This window comes from Epinephelus fuscoguttatus, linkage group LG19 (genome assembly GCF_011397635.1).
Source record: "Epinephelus fuscoguttatus linkage group LG19, E.fuscoguttatus.final_Chr_v1".
Lineage (NCBI taxonomy): Eukaryota > Metazoa > Chordata > Actinopteri > Perciformes > Serranidae > Epinephelus > Epinephelus fuscoguttatus.
Genome location: NC_064770.1, coordinates 31,636,402 through 31,656,877, shown reverse-complemented (window position 1 = coordinate 31,656,877; position 20,476 = coordinate 31,636,402). Strand labels below are relative to the sequence as shown.

The 20,476-nt window shown below is 39.7% G+C and overlaps 1 protein-coding gene across 2 annotated transcripts in view; it reads right to left on the bottom strand.

Annotated features, from left to right (window-relative positions):
• LOC125878768 (trinucleotide repeat-containing gene 6A protein-like) overlaps positions 1-19,064 on the bottom strand; it is a 46,950-nt gene extending 27,886 nt beyond the window's left edge. For both annotated transcript variants that reach the window (XM_049560125.1, XM_049560126.1), the window contains exons 1-3: positions 18,863-19,064; positions 17,129-17,180; positions 8,858-8,956 (exon numbers count right to left, since the gene is read on the bottom strand). The gene's annotated coding sequence lies outside the window, so the exon portion shown is untranslated. The remainder of the gene's footprint in view (positions 1-8,857; positions 8,957-17,128; positions 17,181-18,862) is intronic.
• Positions 19,065-20,476: the final 1,412 nt, after the last annotated feature.

Genomic DNA, 20,476 nt, shown 5'->3' with positions numbered 1-20,476 from the left:
AAAACAATCAAAGGATGAAGAGGACAAAGGCACGAATCAACAGTGAGGAGACGCATACATCCTTCAGTACAAGTGGACCAGTGTGTTTGACAGCGAGAAGGAAAGTGTGTGTGTGCGTGTCTCCTGACCTTTTCCTAGTGCAGGTTACCAAGTGTTAGTTCTCTCTGCCTGCTGCAGCAGTACACAGGTCTATTTATAAACCCTCAGTTCAAATAGCAACCACTCTGTTCACCAGCCAATATGATAAGTGAACAAACAAACCCATGTGTGGACAATGAGCGAGTGTGCAGATGCAATGAAGCATGCATGTGTTAAAAGTCTGGGGCATTTGTTAAGATTTTTATTGATTCTAATATACCACGTAGAGAGGCGTATTTATTGTAGTTAGAATAACTTTATTACAACAAGACAAAGTAATCCAACAATTGCAGTTTATATGAGGAAAAAGGTTTCTTTCAGACACACAAACCAGCCACCAATGCTATAAAACCAAACATACAGACCAGACACACCTAACTGAGGCCAAACTCCACCTTTGTTAACTCACAGCTAAACCTGGGCATACTGCCAGCATCTAAACATAAAGCCTGCCAGAAGCTGCTTAGCTGCGCTCTGGAACCAATCAAAAACACACGACAGTAATATCATCATCATCATTAAAAAAAATGCAGGAAAAAATGGCCCAAAAGTATTTTAAGAAGATTGATTGTCCATAAGACAACAGCAGAACAGAAAGGTAAAGTATTGACCTGCTCCCTCAGGCAGCCACAGCACTAAAAAGGGCAAGCCAATTCCAGCAAAGTGAGTTGTTTACTTCCATGGATCTTGACTCAACCTTCCAACATGGAAAGACCTCTGTCAACCCCAAAGCATCCGATTCAAAGAGGCTACGCAGGGAAAAACTGTCTGGCCTTATAAGGGGATGGATATAATGGATATAATGTAGAAAGATGCTGAACACGTCACTTGAGGCAGTGCTCATCATGCACTTAACCAAAATAATGTATTGCACAATGAACATGAAATCAGTTTCCATAAATTACACTATCAGCCTGTTTTCAGAATCAGAAACTAGTTTACTGGCAAGTACATTTCACTTCCAAGGAATTTGCTTTGGTATGTTGGTGCATAGACAAAAAACATAAATACAGACTAGAAAATTTCGCAAGAAATTCTGACAGGTGCCTGTTGCCGTCACTAAGTCATTAATGTGAACTGCCTACTACAAGTACTGCAAACTACATGTAATACATACTACACATTTTGATGTGTCGGCAACGCTGCTGGACGAGTTTCGCAGCTAAGGTTTTACAGAGAATTAAGAATGATAAGAATTAACAATAGGAATAGTAATACGTTGTCCCTGTGTTACACAGCAGGCACTACAAAATATTCTAAAAAATACTATTTAAGAATATGTAATACGCAACTGTTCCTGTCCCCCAGTGCAAGCTTCATGCACCATAAAATGACATATTCACTCACTTGGCACCGAGCGTGAAGGCTCCGAAACTTGTCGTGTTGCTTGGTTGTGTACCCTGACCAAGCACCTTGTAACATGGCGCCCACTGGGGTGTGCTACGCTTTTTATTTCAACAGGGGCACCTTTAAGGCAAGACTGGCTAGAGTTCTCAACGGACAAAAAATACAACCTGAACCGAATAGACCCAAGCTGAAGCCCATGCCCTGCCTGTCTGAGATCATAACATAAAACTAAGCACGAACCCGAGCCAGACCAAGCCCGATTCCCCCTAAAAAGCACGGTTTCTAACGCCTGGGAAACACTGGCTGTGTGGCAGTGCAAGTAAATGGACCAGCTCGTGGGATCACCAACTCTCCACTAGGGGTGTAACGGTACACAAAAATCACGGTTCGGTACGTACCTCGGTACACAAGTCACGGTTCGGTTTTTTTCGGTACAGTAATGAAAAAAATAGACAACTATTAAATATCTTTTACTTATTGGTAACCTTATTAAAACATACCATCACAGCAGTTAACTCTTTTTACACAATTTTTGAATGAAACAAATATATATAAAATCCTGCTTTTTCACATTGTTTGAATGAAAATAGAAATATAAAAGTGAAAAATAAAAATCCTGCTGTTTTTTTAACACATTTTTTGAATGAAAAATATAAATATACAATTCTGCTTTAACAGTTTTACTCAATTAAAATAAAAAGTATAGTGCTGCTGGTCAGCTTTAAAACCTGCTCAGATTCAGTTTTACAAGGAACTTACTTAGCTTTCCCACTTTGTTAAAGTGCAGTAAACAAAACATGCTTACATCTAAAGTGCAGCTTAAACAATTTTACTCAACTCCAATGGCGTTGATTATTTCTTTAGCGCGATGGTCAGGGAAACGTTCTCTTTTTAAACGACGACGATATCGTAGTTTGCACCAGATTAATTTTTCTAGTTGTGCCGGTTAACGTTCAAACCCGGGTGGTGACGCTTTAGATGCGTTAGCATGTTAGACGTGTTTCCAAGTACATACCCGACCGCTGTTCTGCAGTGTCAGCACACTGCTTTTGTCTTGTCCACTTGTTTATTTCCATCTTCGTATTTTACCCTGAAACCAAAGTGTTCCCAAATGGAGGACTTAAGGTTTGTGGGTGGGTCTTCAGATTCATCAGGCTCACTTGCCATGTTGTCAAAATGCGAGAATGAGCTGCACAAAGTGAAAGCGGAGATTTACGTTCGGACTTGGTCTGTCACTCAATTATGTCCGTCGGGGAACTAGATATTTCAAATGGTTTGGCTCACAAAAAACCAAATTTAAATAAAACAAAATAAAATAACATCCTGCGCCCAATAATTCGGTACAGGGCCGTGCCAAACCGAAAGTCACGTACCGAACGGTTCGACACAAATACATGTACCGTTACGGCCCTACTCTCCACACTGCATTTTCCCACCAGAGAAGCTCCCTGTTCTTGCCGGAAGAAAGGTAAGAGAGCCCAGCACAGAGCCTGGATATATCAACAGAAAAATAATCACCTACTATTTCAATAATAAACTAATCAAAAAAGGCATGTTTTAGGCAAAAATGCCTTCAATCTACTGGTCCTAGTTTCTCAAACTGAGAATTTGGTTCCTTTAATTTTGTCATGCGATCATAAAGTCAATACGTTAACAATTGGAATATTTTTCAGACAAAACAATTAACTTGATGATGAACTGTGGTGAGGGGTATTTTTCACTTTTTTCCTAACATTATGCAGGCAAAATGATTTATAAATGTCTACATACAAATCAATATTTAAAGTAATTCTCAAGACTATCTGTGTTTTTAATTTGAAGGCTGATTTATTTGTTAGGCTAGTGAGTACAACACACAACGGCATTCTTCATGAATGTGAAAACATTAATGCCTGGTAAATATAAGCATGTTCTTTGCCGTTCCTCAGTACATAGAGTACAGTTTGTTCCTCTTTCCCTGTGCTCCCATCTGAGAACAGCTTTCATGAGGGCCCCTGGAGTTGGCAGCGGCTCGACTGCTATCATCTTACAGACAGAGAGGGTTGAGGGGGGGAAGAGGGAATATAGGGACAAGACACAAACACAGAGAGTGCGGCTGAGTGAGAGAAAGAGAAATGTGAACAGAATAGTAAAAAAAAACAAAAAAAAAACACAAGATGTCGAGGTAAGGAGAAGGAAGACAGAAGGCAGAGAGAAGTGGAATGTGAGAAAGGAGGGACAAAAAGGCAAAAGAGCTAAAGAGCCTGTCACTGGGGCTGATGTGAGAGGAATGCAGCTGCAGCTTCTAACATGTATAAAAAGCAAAGAGGTCAACTTCCTGAAGTCAGCAGCACATGAACCCAGTACAATGTGTACTCCGTTCAACAGACGCAGCAAGAAGCAAAGAAACTAAAGAGGCAAGTTGGCAAAATGACCAACATGCTGAAAGCTACAACAGTTGAAGGAAGGATCAATAGAATTAACCAAGAAAGTGTTTTGGCCCCGTTTCCTACCTTAACTGTTACATAAACTAACCTGGAGAGTAGGAGTAGAACAGAGGTGGATCTAAACCAAGGTACATCTGAATAGACTTGAAAGGCTGATGGGCAAATGTACGCATACCAAAACAGAACCTGTAATAATGCAGGTATATCTGCAGGGACATTTGAAGATATTTCAAAGTTCTGAGTACTTGGGAAACTTTCTCCACTGCAAAAAAGCAGGTGAGCTGATATAATATGCAATACAATCAAGCTGATTTTATGTTGTATGCGGGGAAGTTGAGATAAGAAACGTGGCCGATAGCCAGCGCTTTCTTGTTGTAAATTTTGTTTTTGTTATTTATTCGCCCTTTTATGTCTGAGAAACAAAGAATTTAATCATAAAAAACTACCTGTTCTGATAAGCTTTCACATGAAAAACTTTTAAAACTGCTTCAAAAGTCTTTTTACTTTATGAATTAGAAATCTTTCTCTCGTATTTTTTTTTAATCCACCGTGAAAACATCAACAAATTTTTCCTTCACACAACTGTATTTATTCAAGGTTCTTGCCAAAAATTGAATTTTACAAAATTATACTGAAAACATCATAGTATGGCTGTGATTTAATTTTGCTGAATAGTAATTTTTTTAAATTGTTTTTTCTCAATCGACTTCTGTTATCTGCTAGTTCTCGGTACTGGCTGGTAGCAGTTAGTGTTACCTGGCTCTTCGCCTGTCACTGACAACAAAGATTTGTTGTTCACACAGTAAAAAGAAAAAAGGGTGCATCCCTTGACATACTGATAGGAGTTCACTGAGTCCTTTTGGCCCAAAGGCATCCCAGAGAAAAAAAATCTTTCTTCACCCAAAACACGTGTTTAATTGAATCGTATGCTTTAGTTTCAGAGGAAGCTTGATTTGCCTGACATGGGTATTGTTTTAGATTACTTATTCTATGTGTAGAAGGTGATGCCAATTACTAGAGACACCATACATTCACTTATCAAAGGTCAGCATAAGGACAAACGGTGCATTTTTCAAGCTTTGAGCTGTTTGACTTGACCATTTGAAAAAAACTCTTCATGCAGTGACTGTCAACTGAGCATTGTTTTTAACTACAGGCGCTTTTCACGTGTCCTGCTGTTGCCATGCAACTACAAAATCTATTTTGAAGCACGGTGCTTTGTTGCCAAAAGCAGACATATTCTTTAACATCATTTGCATGCCAGTAAAACACATTGGGCCCTCGGCAACAAAAACTCTGTGCAGACATTTCTCTCATTTTCAACACTAAGAGTGGGCGGCATATGACATATAAAAAGCACACAGGTAAAGAGGTCATGATGTGGATCGGCTAAACAGTTAGTGCTGGCAGAAAATTGATTTCTGCCATCATATCACAAATGCATAAAAAGCTTTAATGCAGTCACTGCACTTCTATTTTATATTGTATTGAACAAATGCACACTAATTAAAGGTCCATCGGAGCATACATGGACATGTTTCCTCATTGTCTGTTCCTACCTCTGTCGTGCTGTGTTTGAAAATCTGCTCCAACTCTAACACAAGCACGTTGTCAAACAATCCTCATACGCACGGACATGTTTAATTTGGAGGGCTTGCGTTGCTGCCTCTGTGTGCTATATACACTATATGCTATATATACAGTGCGTTATTAAAGATTATGTTTGAGCTTGGTTTCAATTCATCTTTGGTGGGGCAACCCATCCCATAGCTACTCTCTGGGCTGAACCAACCAGTAACAGAGCTCCTGTTAGGGAAGACCTTGTTGTTATGGCAACATTCCTAAACACTCCCAACTCCTCTGGGCTTGTCTGAGCAAGATGACATCAGTGCAAGGAGAACATGCCAGTGTCTTTCTCTCTCAAATAAGCAAAAACCCTCATTTATCAATAGCTAAGCCAAGGGGAAATTTGGGAGTGGAGGCACGCAGTCTGAATCGTTTCTGCTTCAACTGCAATCAATGTGAGGGTGTGAAAAACATGAGGAAGTGTAAAGAAAACATGTAATATACTGGAGTGCAGGTGTTACTGTACTGTGTGACTGCGTCCCTTTCACAACAGTATGTTGTACATGAGATTACATGTACAGTGTGCGTGTGCAGGAGCAGATAAGCCCACTTGTCACACAGTGCACTGTCGTCACAGCAACTTTGGGAGGAGTCTGAAGGGGCCCCCCCCCCACACACATATCTAACCCAAACCAAGGGACATGTGCGCAGAGGCACAAGCTTCAGGTGTTGTGTATGATTCATTAGCTGGTTTGTCTATTATCCAATCATCCATTTCACTTTACAGTCACCTGCCAGGCACACCCAGGTAGGTTGTGGTTACTGCCAGGTATGCTCAGGTACTTTTGTCTACTCTATAAATAGTTTTAAGCAGTCAATAGGAGCATTGGTCAGTCCCTTTCTAATTGGCGGTTTGATAACATCAACAGGTGGATTTCTTAAGTCGTCTGTAGGTTAAGCATGTTTTGTTTTATAGAGCGCAGATTCTTCTCATCGTGAAAACTGTTCATAACAGGGTGTTGTCTTCGAAAGTGTTTGTTATGTCAGTAGGGCTGGGTATCATTAAAAACAAATATTTTATGTTGTTAAATAACAGTGCCAATACCAGCACCCATAATGGTATACCAATACCAGTAGAGACTGATACAACTATAATATCCAACAATCTGGAGGGATCTCCGCATGCTAAGTTGCTAACTCCATTAAACACACCGTATTCATCTTCAGCACACCAGACTGTAATGATTTCAGTCGAGCTGTTTCCGAGTTGCTGTGAATTTGTTGGGACATTTCAAGGGCTCAGTGTTCGTGTTCGCAGCTGCTACTGTGTTGGCTGGAAAACGCTGTACTGACTGTTCGCTGGGAGGAGAGCGGCTCTGGAGACAGCAGCAACAGAAAGTTTGCTAATCCAGCGGAGAGTCGGGACAGAACGGGATCAGAACCTCGATGCTTTTGACTGGAGACATTTCGATACTGCTTGTTACCAGGTTTTTCAGTCAACGAGGGCTTTTAAATTGTGATGTCACACTCAGTCATCGATGAACTTTGTACAAATACTAGAGGTTGGGAATCATCTTACACCCCGCAATACGATAGTTTAAAGATACTTAAGTCACAATACAATATCCTTGCAATTTTAAATATTTTGCAATACGCTAAATATTTTGGAAATATATATTGTGGTATATTACCATTTATTACTTTCTTTAAAACTGCTAATGATATCCCCAAAGGAAATCAAATCATCTGTTTTATCTAATAACAAAGTTTTCAGTCTATTAATTTCACATTTTTATTGTAGCAAAATTTGCCTAGTGGACTGAAAAAGCAATTTTATTTTTCTCATAAGCTACCAAAAGTTTAATTTGTATTTGCAATTTTAATAAGTTAATATAATGAAAAAAAGAGATATCACTTAAGGTGCAACCTCACATTTTAAAAACTATTTGCATTTTTGCTTGAAATTTTTCTATAAATATTCAATCAATAGCCCAGGCTTTTATTTTCCTCAATCAATCCATCACTTTATCGCGTTTATTTGTCAAAACCTGGCTAGTCAACGAGACTCTGTATGAAATTGGGGCCAAGTTTAATGGCGATCAAATTTCACAATTGGTGCAGAATAATCTTCTGTCAAACCATCTAACTGGTGCAGCTGTACTAGCAAGAATGAGCAAAAACAGAAAAATGCCATGTTCTTACTGGATTCAAGACAAAAGATAATCAAACTGGTAAATGCTAAAGAGCTGCTGACAACTGGGGGCAAATCAACCTATAGCCTCCAGCTATAGTAAGACTCTGTTATGTACAGACAGTGAGTCTTTCAGAGGTACAATGATTACACTTGTGTTATTGTATAACCATTATCTGAGGGGAGGAGCTCACATGCCGATAAATGTCTGTGCCAGTTTAGTTTGATACCACGGAGACTTAAACTCTGAGCTACTTCTCTGTTTGTACTGAGACAAACAATACAATAAGCGGGGGAGACTATAGACACAGCAAGATGACGGTCGGAGAGAAGCAAAAACAAAAGCAAGAGACAGAGAGAGCAAGTGAAACACAAAGACACACTCAAGGTCAGGGATAGACGCTATCAGACTTCCTGCCTACACTAGCCATGACAGTAGTTTCAGCTGTAACTGAAGTAGGCTCGTACAAACAGGACTCAATGGAAACTGCAACGGCAATTCAAATGGAAAACACTCCTACGTCACATGGCAAAGTACACCGGGCGCTGTCATAAGAGCAAAGCACACGGCACTGCAGGCACAGACAGAGACAGAGCCCAGACCATGCAAGGACGAAAAAATGCTGGAAAAATAAACACTTAAATATTGTGAAATCCATGAAGGCTTCAAAGCCAAATTGGACTAGTAGTTTAAAAAAATAAAATAGAACTTGATGTCTTGAGCCAAGTAGTTTGTGGATTTTCTCAAGTCCTCTGGGAGTTAGACGTGCTTTGCTTTTTATATACTGCACCAGTTCCTATCATCTATTGCCAGAATTATGTCTCCACACAAAACTGCAACACTGATATTTGTGAAGCTGTTTTTACTGCCTTGAGTACAATTCTAGAGATATGGAATATTAATCCCATCCTTGCTTACTGTGCACAATTGCTTCTGGTGTTTGGAAAAATAGGTCTTTTGAACACCATGAGAATTGGAGTGACTGGTTTTAGTGGCACATCGCTCATGACAGATAAATATTTCCTAGAAGTGTGTGTCCTAGAAGCAGCAGAACACTGAATCCTCTCCGAGAGTAACTACATTTGCGATGGCAAATCAATACAAATATTTAGACACAGCACGGAGCAATGGCATTATCTTTAATCAATTTTCACACAACACAACTCTCCCACAGCTCCTTCTTCTCACCTTTTGACCAGCCCTGTATCTTCTTATCCTCCGTCCTCGTCACACTCTCCGTCTTTCTCTCTCTTCCATCCACTGTTCTTCCCTCTATGGGTATGTTCCCTGTGAACAACAGGAGGAATTACCATTATTGTCACCGTTGTTGCTATTACATTTTGTGTGGCACAGTTACTATCATATGCTTCAACAATTCTAGGATGTCAGCTTCATGATTTTTGCTCTTTCAAAAGGGGAAGTTCGCCAATATTCAACCAGCTCTGTCTTGGTGATTGTTTGAAGGCAGATGGAAGAGGAGCTCCCGGTGCTTGCAGCACGAGGGGGAAGCCAGGGGCTGGACTGTATCAAGAAAATCAAATATTACAATATGTTTTTTATCAGATATGTTGATATCAATATTGCAACATTATTGTAGGGTTTACAATTGGTGCTTTCACAAAATATGTACACAATGAAATCTTTGATAAATACTTATCTAATGTTGACATAATGACTACGTTGGTAAAGGCAAATAATACAACAGCTAGAACAGTCTGTTAAGTTCAGAAATTTACATCACTTCACCATAATGCAGCCTTTCAAAGCAGGAAAAGACAACATATACAAAATAATGATATCCGAAATCACCATTTATCTGCACACACTGCCTAAACCAATGACACAGAGCTGGTTAAAAAATGTAGAAATCCTTTTTAACTTCCCTTTAACTTATTAAATTGAAAAATATTCAACAAAGTTATCTATAATGAAATAATAATACATTCATCTGTTTCTTTTTTGACTCTATGGTGCTGAGCTTTGGTCATGCTATGTATTTCTCATGACTTAATGCTTATTTAAAGTAACACTAGTAATTCTCAAGGAGATCTTTCTAATGGAAAAGATGACTTTTTCCCCTGAGGTCAAGAGGAGCAATATTCCCCAGAAAATGGGAGAAGTGGACTGTCTTTATTTCAGGAGACATGGACGCAGCTTCACCGTGAATGTCTGGACAATAAAAGGATATTTAACACGTGTGCCCCCACACAATGTTCTCTATGGTGTTTATTTTCTGTCTTAACATTACACCAATGTATATTGCTTCGTAATCACATGAAACCAAATGAAAACATCCGGCCATAAATATAAAACTAGGGTACTTAAACCTTTGTAATTAAACATTTTCACTGCTCCTTACTGATTAGAATATTACTCTTGTTGGCTCCCTGAAAATAAATAAAGGTCTTCCTATTAGTTTGTAATCAGACTGTGGCTTCTCCCTCAAGAAGAGTGTCAAGTTTAGCTGCACTGGTCGCGGTGGGTGTGCCATTTAGCCTGCAGGAGAAAGCTGCAGGCTGCAGTCTAATCCGATAATGGGATTACAGCACAGCACTTACCTTAGCTATAAACAGAAAGACGTACAGAGATGCTGAAACAACTTAGACAGACACAGTGGCTGCACCATTCAATGTGTAATCACTTAGTTTAGTTTGATAATTGCAAAGCGGCTTGTTGAATGGTGAAATGTTGTCACTGTAACTGTCAAAAGGTGCCGATTCTGCATTACAAATCCAATGTTTAATATGTTGGAAACATTTACTGCATTAAATAAGAAAGATACTAAACACGGCTAAGACTTGTTTTCTATTACATTTAACAAAAATTGTGAGAGCATATGGTGCTTCATCACTGCCAAAAAGGCAGCCCTAAGGATGCCATCAGAAAATCACTTAGCACTCATACATTTACAGTGATGTTGATCAAAAAGCATTGTCCCAGAAAAATCCTGCAAACAGCACTAAGCTGTTGTGAGCAGCAGTGATCAGAGCTGATGCTACAGCCTTCTCTGTGTTTATAGGACATATTTATGAGAGAAAAGGATCTTGAAAATGTTTATTACATGATGAAGTTTGAATTTTAGTATTATGCACGCAACTTAAGGGGTAGACTGTGAGTTTAAAGTCTGCAAGCCTTCAACCAGAGTAAGAAATGTTCAGTTCATCCAAATAGGGGCTTAAATTCCCTTAAACTACTCTGGTCAACATGTTAAAAGTCATGGCTCTATTACAATTGAACTTTAAGTGCACACCCAGTTGCATCCTTTTTAATGCTGCCACCTTAAGTCACCACCCTCCTGCCTCTGTTCCCACACTTCCCCCCCCCTCTCTCTCCTTCCTCCAGCCATCAAGTGCTTCAGCAGATGGTTCTGGGTTCAACAACAACAACAACAGCAGAGCATGGTGGGGCCCTCCTGGAGTGCACACATACACACCGTGGACAGCATCTGTTTATGAATGGGCCGACAATTGCCCATCCCCCGACAGCTACAGCTGACGGAGGGAGGGGGGGCACCCCGAATCACCAAACGCAAAAGAAGGGTTAAAAAGGTAGTCTGAAAAGGGGGAGGGAAAGAAACGGAGAAGATACTAAGAAAGTTGAAATTGCAGGTTTTTCCTTTTCCAGTGAAAGGTAGTGCTGAAGATTTTAAAAATATACAGGAAACCAAATTCTATCCAAAACCCTACCTATGCTAGCTAGCAATTAATTTATATCAGCTTTGAAAAGCAACATCATGTAGCTTTAACTTCAGACTTTCCCCTGAGATCACTTTCCTTAACTGTCTAAAAGGAAGCAGAGTAAAACAACATGCATACTAAAACTGATCACAGGTCAGTCGTCCCTAATCTAGGTCACATGAGAGACCATAAGTACAGGTGCTAACCACGTGCTTTCTGTTGTTGTTCTTTAATGAGTTTGTTAATAATCAACCACGCTAAATCAGGCCTGTAATTTAATTGTCCTTCCCTGTTTTCCTGAATGGCTACTAGGGTTGCGTACCATTCACGTTTTCTCCATTACCAGCACCTGGATTGGAAATAACAAAAATGTAATTTAAGTTGTAAAAACTTTGTCCAAACTTCTGAATTTAGAACATTTGTGAGCGTTGTCTGTGTTGAGTTTTAAAAAGTGCAACAATTGCAACCCCTTTGGCTCACCATTGCCCTCCCTGTCTAGACTGCAAGTGTATCAGACACGTTCTTCTCTTGCATGTTTTACGCAACAGATACACTCTCTCATTTAAATCTATGCAGCTGTATACACCAGCTACGTGCAAGCGTGCGTTTCACGGCGCAACTGCGATCTGAAGCAGTTACTTACTCTTTAAGTTTATTCTTTTTGACAGTACACGGATAACACACAGTTAATGCCCAATAAAAAGGAACTGCATAATTATATTTGTCTACATTTTGCAACCTAGATGGAGCATAGTGTTGTCTATGAACAGAGCCAAAAAGCAGCAAAGCACTTTTGCGCAGCAGCTGAGAAGCAAGACACAGGAATTTCTTGGGTATCAAGCAGCATCAGTGCTTATTTATGGTCCATCTGTAATCTACGCTGAACATTTACTGCTGTTACACAACTTCACTGCTAACCTTCCCCTCTGCACTGATCACAAACACCTGTCTGCCTTGAGTGCCACACACTTGCTACACACACACACACACAATACGCCAGCGCCCTTAGCTACCGAAATATGGCACTGATTGACTTAACATGAATCAGTACTCAGTATTACCAACATAATTCAGTCAGTAACCTTAACAGTACAGAGTTCAGTACCCAACCTTAATGACTACAGCTACTTACATGACATTGTCTTCGTTAAGTTAACCATGCACAAAGCTGCTATAAAACTTAAGTTGCAAATTGATATTGAGAACATGAATTTCAGTCCAACTCTCCTAATGTGAGTGTCAGTACATCTAGCAAATGTTAAATAATACATCAACACCAGGCAAATCAGGAACATGTACTGCAAAGCCCTCCAACAAGCAATAGTCAACTGAATATGCTCACAATCAATTGCTTGAGTCACTTTTCATGCAAAAATACTGGTACAAGCTTTCAAACTTGGGGTTTCTGACAATTAGTGGGACAAAACGAGCCATGTACAAGATCGTTATTTGCTGCCCTGAACTGCAATATGCTGCTGGATATAGACAGAATTTCACTTTATATCATCAAAACTAAGAGATTTCCACACACTTACATATATGCAGTGTTTCACTGCTGCATTACCTTTTACTATCTACCAAATACACTTTAAAACTACTTCCGAAGTTTTGCCTTATTATTAGATGGAGTGGAGGAGCCATTTTGACCGTGACATACAAATTGCGAGAGTGATGAAAAGGTACTTCTTTCCAAAAATATCCCATCTCTAAATAAGGTCTTTGTTTTCTTTTAAGCGGATAAAATAACAATCTGGGCAGATAAATCCACTATTAACCACATACTTTTAGGTTTTTCTATCTTGAGACAGAGGGAGGATAGAAGGGGGAAAAGAGCAGCAAACAGATGAAAGATGAGGAAAATAGCTGCCAAAGGTCGCAGTGATGATGTGTGTAACTTTAGCACAAAACATTAGAGTCCATTAAGTATAGTGCATGCATATTTTATTTAGCTACAAAGAGCTTTGCAAGATAATAGTTTTAAACACTCTGGGTCACCTGTATGTCCTGGTATACAAAGTGAATTTTCTGACACCGTCACCCTCTGCCTTTATTAACTGTAGGAAGTCTGCCACATTCAGCTACGTTTAAAGCTACTTCTGCTCTACCCTTTTGAGATTCACAGTGTAGCACGGATTTCGCTGCCACCCACTTGCCTTTTCAGTGAACCCTTTTCTGCCAGCTGTCAAATAAAGCTGAAAGACTTTAAAAATAATCAAACTATATTTGGGTTTCTGAGGAGGTAGAGATCAGAGATCTGAGGCTTTAGACTCCAGCATCCTAAGACCCTGTGGGAGTGTTTTTCACTCCCAGAACTGAGTCATGCAGTGAAGCAAGCGAGGACTTTCAAATTTATAGGAGACGGAATATTGATTGCGTTTGTAGCCTTGTGGAAGTAGCCGTCTTCACACAAACACCCCAGACATACACCCAAACATAAACTGACAGACCTGAGCATCCACATAAACATTCAGAGCTCGCCTGTCCCCGAAGAACAAAAGCCAGAGGGTAGTCGCGTGGCTAATTTGCATGTATAACACCACATCATTTGCATCAATTTGCATTAGCATGTTCTCACAGAGGCTCGACACTGGAGGCTCCGTTCGGGAAAGCCATCACTCAATTAGTGAATTACAAAGAGTGTCTCCTCATCAAAAACAGCCCAACAGCGAACGGCTTTGAGTGGCTGACATTGCAAGATGTGACATTTCCAGCCTAGCTGCATTAAACCTGTCGCTTCACCAGTGCAGTCAAAATCAGGCAGGTTCATTTCAGGTCATGGTAACTTGAGAAAAGCAATATGATATTTCTGGCTGAAAAATGCTATTCGATTTTGCTGCTGGCAGAGGAGGGTGGGGCAGGCTGTGAGTCAAAGTATTTCCTCCAGCAAGCTTTCTGAGGTGTTTTTTTCCGGTGGATTCAAGAGTAAGAATATGTATAAATTGGCAAGCCCTGTTTACTTTGTGTAAACTACATACCGTTCATTCAAGACTTCTGACTATGAGTGGGCAGTGTACAGCGGAGGTAAATTGGACATTAACCATTTTAAGCTGGCAAGCCAACCTATGTTAAGTAAAGTGCAAAAAAAATGCAAACAGATTTTCTTGCCATTTTTTGCAATAGGTGGAAGGGATATGCACGATAACTTCACTAGTGGATTCAAAGCTGCTACCCACGCTTGTTGGCACCAGAAATAGTTGGTTGAACTACATAAAATTGTTATTTTAAACGATTGCATTCACACAATGAAAATGCTGTTGTAATAATCATGCACGTTTTCTAAAGAATATTGTTCAATACTCTTTTACAATTTTTATTTGGTGAGCTGTTTTTATTTTTGTAGGACAATATCCAATTACTATGTACGATCCAAAGTGCCACACATTTTAGTGGCATTTGATTTGGTTATTGAAAAATGTGATTAACTGTTCCAAATGACTCTTAATAATACACACAATATTTTTTCAGACAGTGTTTACCCTTGTAGACCCTCTTTTCTTTAGACTAGTTGGCTTGTTTAATTTTGAACTTCTGTTTTAATGTCAGCTACATTAGTCAGAAAACTCCGAGTAGGTGGGCATGCAACATCGACCAACCTGTGACTGCATGGAGTGCAAAAACAGCCTACCATAATAATACAAATAATAATAACAATAGATTTAAAGAGTTTTAATTCAGACATTCAGCTGTACCAGTTTAAATTTAAAAAAAAATCTATAGAAAAATTGAGGTCCAACTGATTTCTACTAACAGCTTACAATGTCAGCTACAATAATTTAATTTAAACCTCAAAGCCAAGAACACTATTGCCCATCCACACTGCTGAACAACTTGCTCAAACTAACATTGCCAGTTGATTGTATCTTGTCTTTGCCTGCAAAGGTCAACAGCACCAAATGCTCCATTTATTCTACTTGCTTTTCCAGTCTCATGACCATCTGCAGGTGTGGCTTTACTGCTTGGAGGAGCAATGGTCAACTACCTGATCCCCAACCAAAGTAGCAACATTGCAACACCTTAGGAATTTATAGCACGGCCGTATTAAATTCCAAACACGACCATCTTAAGTTGGCTTCGTCAGCATGAGTCGCTTTATGCAAGTTTGCTACGACTTCAACACGTCATAAGCCACTTGAGAAAACGTGATATTTTTAGACAAGAATGAAAACATGTCTGGCAAACAGTAATTTAGGGAGCGAAGCCAGGCAACCAAAAGTGAAAGTGAAGCCAGACGGCACATTGCTCTCCAAAATCAAAGGAAATAACACTAGTCACAACTAATCACACATTATTCTTTTGCATTTTGTGATGAGTACGAATGCAGAAGGCCCACAAGAAATGAAGTGGATCTGTGAGTAAGCTGGATGTGAGTCTGTGTCTAGAAACTGACTCACAGTTGAGCTTCACTTGTGCATAACTAAAGGGCTCCAGAGCAGGAGCGCTGAACACTTATTCTGCTTTTGCCCCGAAGGATGTAATCCCCACTGGTGCCACAGATGCTATAAATGTAGCAAATTTATGATACCGTGGTTTGCCTTTTATAGACACATCCACCAAATGCTATTTGTAAACTTTAGGACAGGATGACTTCTTTAAACATGAAAGCAAAACCACTTTCCAAAGGCTATGAATTGAAACGAAAATGACCTCAAGCAACACTGCACTGTTGGCAGCCTGTTATTTATGGAACAAGAGAGTTTCTATCTAGATTTACGTAATAAGGAATCGCTGCCACTGGGAAAAAAAAAATACACAGATCACAGAATTAAGCAGTGTTAAATTGGGAGAAACATAATTCAGGCTTGTATGAAAGGCTTTGGTTAAAGCTGAATGTGTACCGCGTTTTTTTTTTGTTTTTTTTTTAGATCATATGAAATACAGTTCTCATGAGACAAATCATCTGGGTGTTAGTGTGGGAAAGCAATAAAACTAAAAATGAAACATACAATGTGAAAAAAAAATCCACGTTACTTATTTATGAGTACTGGTATACTTTCCTCCTTACATTACTTCAGCAGTAGTCATATGCACATACAAATGGCAGGAAAATACGTCTTTCTACTGGAAAAATGGTGACACGTCACCACCCAGCTTTAGTTGCCAACTCCAAACAAACCAACATAACAGAATACCATACAAAGCCATTCTCTAAATACAGTTTTCAAACTATGAAGCACAACAAATACATTTCACAAGATATACAACAGAAACTGGACTAAACTGGCATTTCAAACAAGGCATCCTCAAACACTGACGACAACAGACACTTCTGGGGATGAGAAGGAGGCGAGCGCACAATAAAAGCAAGAAAAAAAAATCTGAAAATTACGCGTGAAAACAAGATTCATAAACAGAAAATAGATTGAACGCAGCCTCCGGAGCAGGTCGATGTGCTAGTTGTGGCCCATGACCCTATTGTGTGCCTGCAACTGTATGGACACAATGAGCTGCACAAACACCTCTCCACACACAAAACATCAGGACTCTGGCTTCTCATTTAGCGATTTTAAAACAGCAAAGCTTACTCAGCACAATGCGGCCTAGACCAACCCAGACCCTCCAATTCAATTCAAACGGAACTGCATGTGCTTGCATAAGCAGCAGCTGCCCATCCCCTGTCCCCCTGACCCACACACACACATACATTCACTCACTCACACACACACACCCCGCTTTAGTCGTCCATCACACAGATGAACACACAGGTCATGATCTGAAGAGAAGTGGCTGGAAAGGTGATATTAACTGATACATGTGTTCTTAAAAATTACTGTGGCACACTCACCTGTTACGATGCTTCAGCTTCTTTGGTGGCAACAGCTTTCAATTCCGAATCTCTGAAAGAAAATAAAGTCAAGACGTTATTATTTATAATGCCAGATATCACAAACCACAATTTCCTCTGGGGGGGGTTGCAACCTAAACATTAACACCCTCTGTCCTGATAGTGAACGAGGAAAAGCTAACCCAAAAAACATTTAAGAAGAGCCATGAAGCTAATCTTTTACCCAAACAAACCTAGATTACAGACAGGAAAAACACTGCCTGTGGATGTTATGTTTAATTGATTTAACAACACCTTGTAACAAAAAGAAATCATGTACAAGAGTTACGTAGAGAAATGCTAAACCTTACAGGGTAAACAGCACTCTTTTAAAATGTCTCAGATTAATTATTGATGGTGCAATGGTGCACAGGTCAAAAGACATGCACTGCACCTGCAAAATCTATGCAAGGACAAACATGCACCAACAAACACGGAGACTCTTCGGGTATGAAAAGTATCTAAACTTGTCGATGTGGAAATTCAGGTTGAACTGCATCACAGGGCAATGTCAGACCAGAGTCCCCCAAAACTAAGGCTCTACAAGGTTAACAGATATTGTGTTTGTGTGTATGTGTGTGTGTGTGTGTGTGTGTGTGACAGATAAAGACACAGTGAGAGTGTGTGTAGGTCAGAGTTACAGCTCGGGTCCTGATCGGCCATTATCTCAGCTGTTGCCTGATTTACAGCTTAACCAACATGGCTTCTCGAGCCTGGTATTTTTCCAGCGCAGCCAAGAGTAACATTGGTCGTAACAGAGCGTCTAATTAAAGTCAATGCAATTAAATTATTATGTGACTTAGCCGTGTCTGCAGCGTCGTCGGGCCGGTGTAAAAAGTTAGCTGAATACGCCTGCAAAACAGAGCAGGGGTCTAATGATAAGCTAACCAACTGCTCTCTCTTTCCACCGATAGAGGGGGTTAAACACTCCGACCGAAATACAACTCTGCAGCTTTACAATTTCACAACCAAATTTACACTAAAATTACGTTTCGCCACAAACTGTTAAATACTTGGGGACATTTGAACATCTCTTTGCCCTCTGCAAGTCAACAAACAACCGAGCAACCAGTCGGGGTCACCGCCGAGCAAGCTGCGTCGTCAAATTAGCATTGATGCTAATGCTGGCTAACGGCTAACGTTACGTAGCGGCTAGTTGACTTACCCGGTCTTATTCCAAATGTAGCTATACTGGTATTTCAACAAACACAGCGACTAGTAGTATCCACAAACAGTGGGAGCTTATGAATAAACAAACCCCAATAAACAGCAATATCAAATGAAAGACGTAATTCTCCCTTTTGACAGATATGTACGCACAGCCGGCTAGCTAAGGTTAACCACTGCTCGTACTAGTTAGCGTCAGAAGGTTAACCTGCCAACAAATACAACGGCTTGTGACACAAGCCTGAAAATATCTGCACACAAACATTATCCCTTGGTGTAACAGTCGATGCGTTTACCTTTTATGTTTGCAAACTGCAGTGCAAACGAGCCGCCTAATGCCAAATGCTAGCCGAGCAGGAGGCTAGCTAGCTAGCTAGCTTAGCTCAGTCATGGCTAACTAAACAACAGCGGCAGCTCAACTTATCTACACCAGTCCCCCGGTCTCTCTGCTCGGGGCTCTCTGCGCACATTAGCTCACCACAAAGAAACGCTCCCCTGCTCAAGAAAACATCGTAAAATCAAACTCACCTCATTGAAGTATAAAGTGCAACAGAGTGGAAAGGAAAGCCGGCTGTAAGGCTAAAAGAATTTCAACGCGTTTGCAGCATCTACGAGGGGAGGCATTCGTCCTGCATGATCGCCATTTTCTTAACTCGCTGCTGGCTAACCTTCTTTCGCTTGAGCTCTGCTTTCCCCTCCTCTCTCTCTCTGCATTCACTTCAGCTCTGACTCTGTGTGTATGTGTGTGTGTGTGAGTGTGTGTTTCTGGAGGGGGGAGACAGAGCAGGAAACACATTCACCACTTCCTCTGACTGAGAAAACCAAATACAGCCAGAGGTATCATCATATCGAAAGGAGAATAAAAGTATGTGAAGCCAAGCATATCAGCAGTGTTAACGTTCACGTTAATAAACCCATGGGACATGTTGCCATGGTACCAAGTGAATCAGACCTAAAACCGCAAACATTAAAAAATATTTTATTCATGTAGGCTAATTATCTTAACATTTAAGTATCCCATAGAGAGTTTTAAAATGTAATCACCACAAATGTAACAAATAATTAAATATACAATTATATATGACTTATGACAAGAAACATGAATGACAGAGGAACAGAAAGCCTCTCCCATTCTTCATAATTTATCCTTTCTTTCACAAATCTTTTATTTTATTTATTTATTTTAACCAGATTAATGGATAGTATACAATGACATATTAAAGCTGTCAGAGTGAGCTGGTCTCTGGTTGGTATACAAAACCTACAACACCGAGAACATGAACTGAACCCATACTGTTGATTTGTACCCTAATCTCCCAAATCCATATACCCCTTAAATAAAATAAATACTTAAATTAAATATCAGACACACATAGAAAATGATAATAGTAATAAGATAAGGGAAATGAATAAATAAAATTGGATAAATAATAAAATAAAATAACATTTTAAATAATAAATAAATGAATAAAATAAGAAAATAAATTAAAGTAAATTAAATAAATACAATAAAAAAAACATTAAATTAAAACTTGAGGTGGTTTAGGATCTCCTCAATATACTAATCCAACAGACAAGCTGATATTCTAGTCCAAGGTCATAGCCAGAATTTTTGAAATACTGAGGAGCCCCAACATGCTACTCACCACCCTCACAATATTATGACTAGAAACCAAATATATCTTTTTTTTTTTTTTTAATTATCATTTTTTCAACTTTTAGGGTAACTGCTCAGTGATACTTTGCAAACATTTATTTCCCAACATGAAGGTCTAAAAGCAAAAACTTATCCACAAAGCTAGGAATAAAATTCAGAGGAGTTAAACTTATTATTTTGTTGGCCTAAAAGTAGTTACATTGAAAAATATTGAGTCTAAACTGGCATACCAAAAGCTACAGCCCTAGTCTATAAACTATATTCAACATATTACTCTGAACATTCTTAGGAAGTTAAATAAAATGTAATTGTTGTGTCAGAACTATTCATTCATTCATCTTCTAACCGCTTCATCCTCTTGAGGGTCGCGGGGGGGCTGGAGCCTATCCCAGCTACATTGGGTGAGAGGCAGGGTACACCCTGGACAGGTCGCCAGACTATCGCAGGGCTGACACATAGAGACAAACAACCATTCACACTCACAT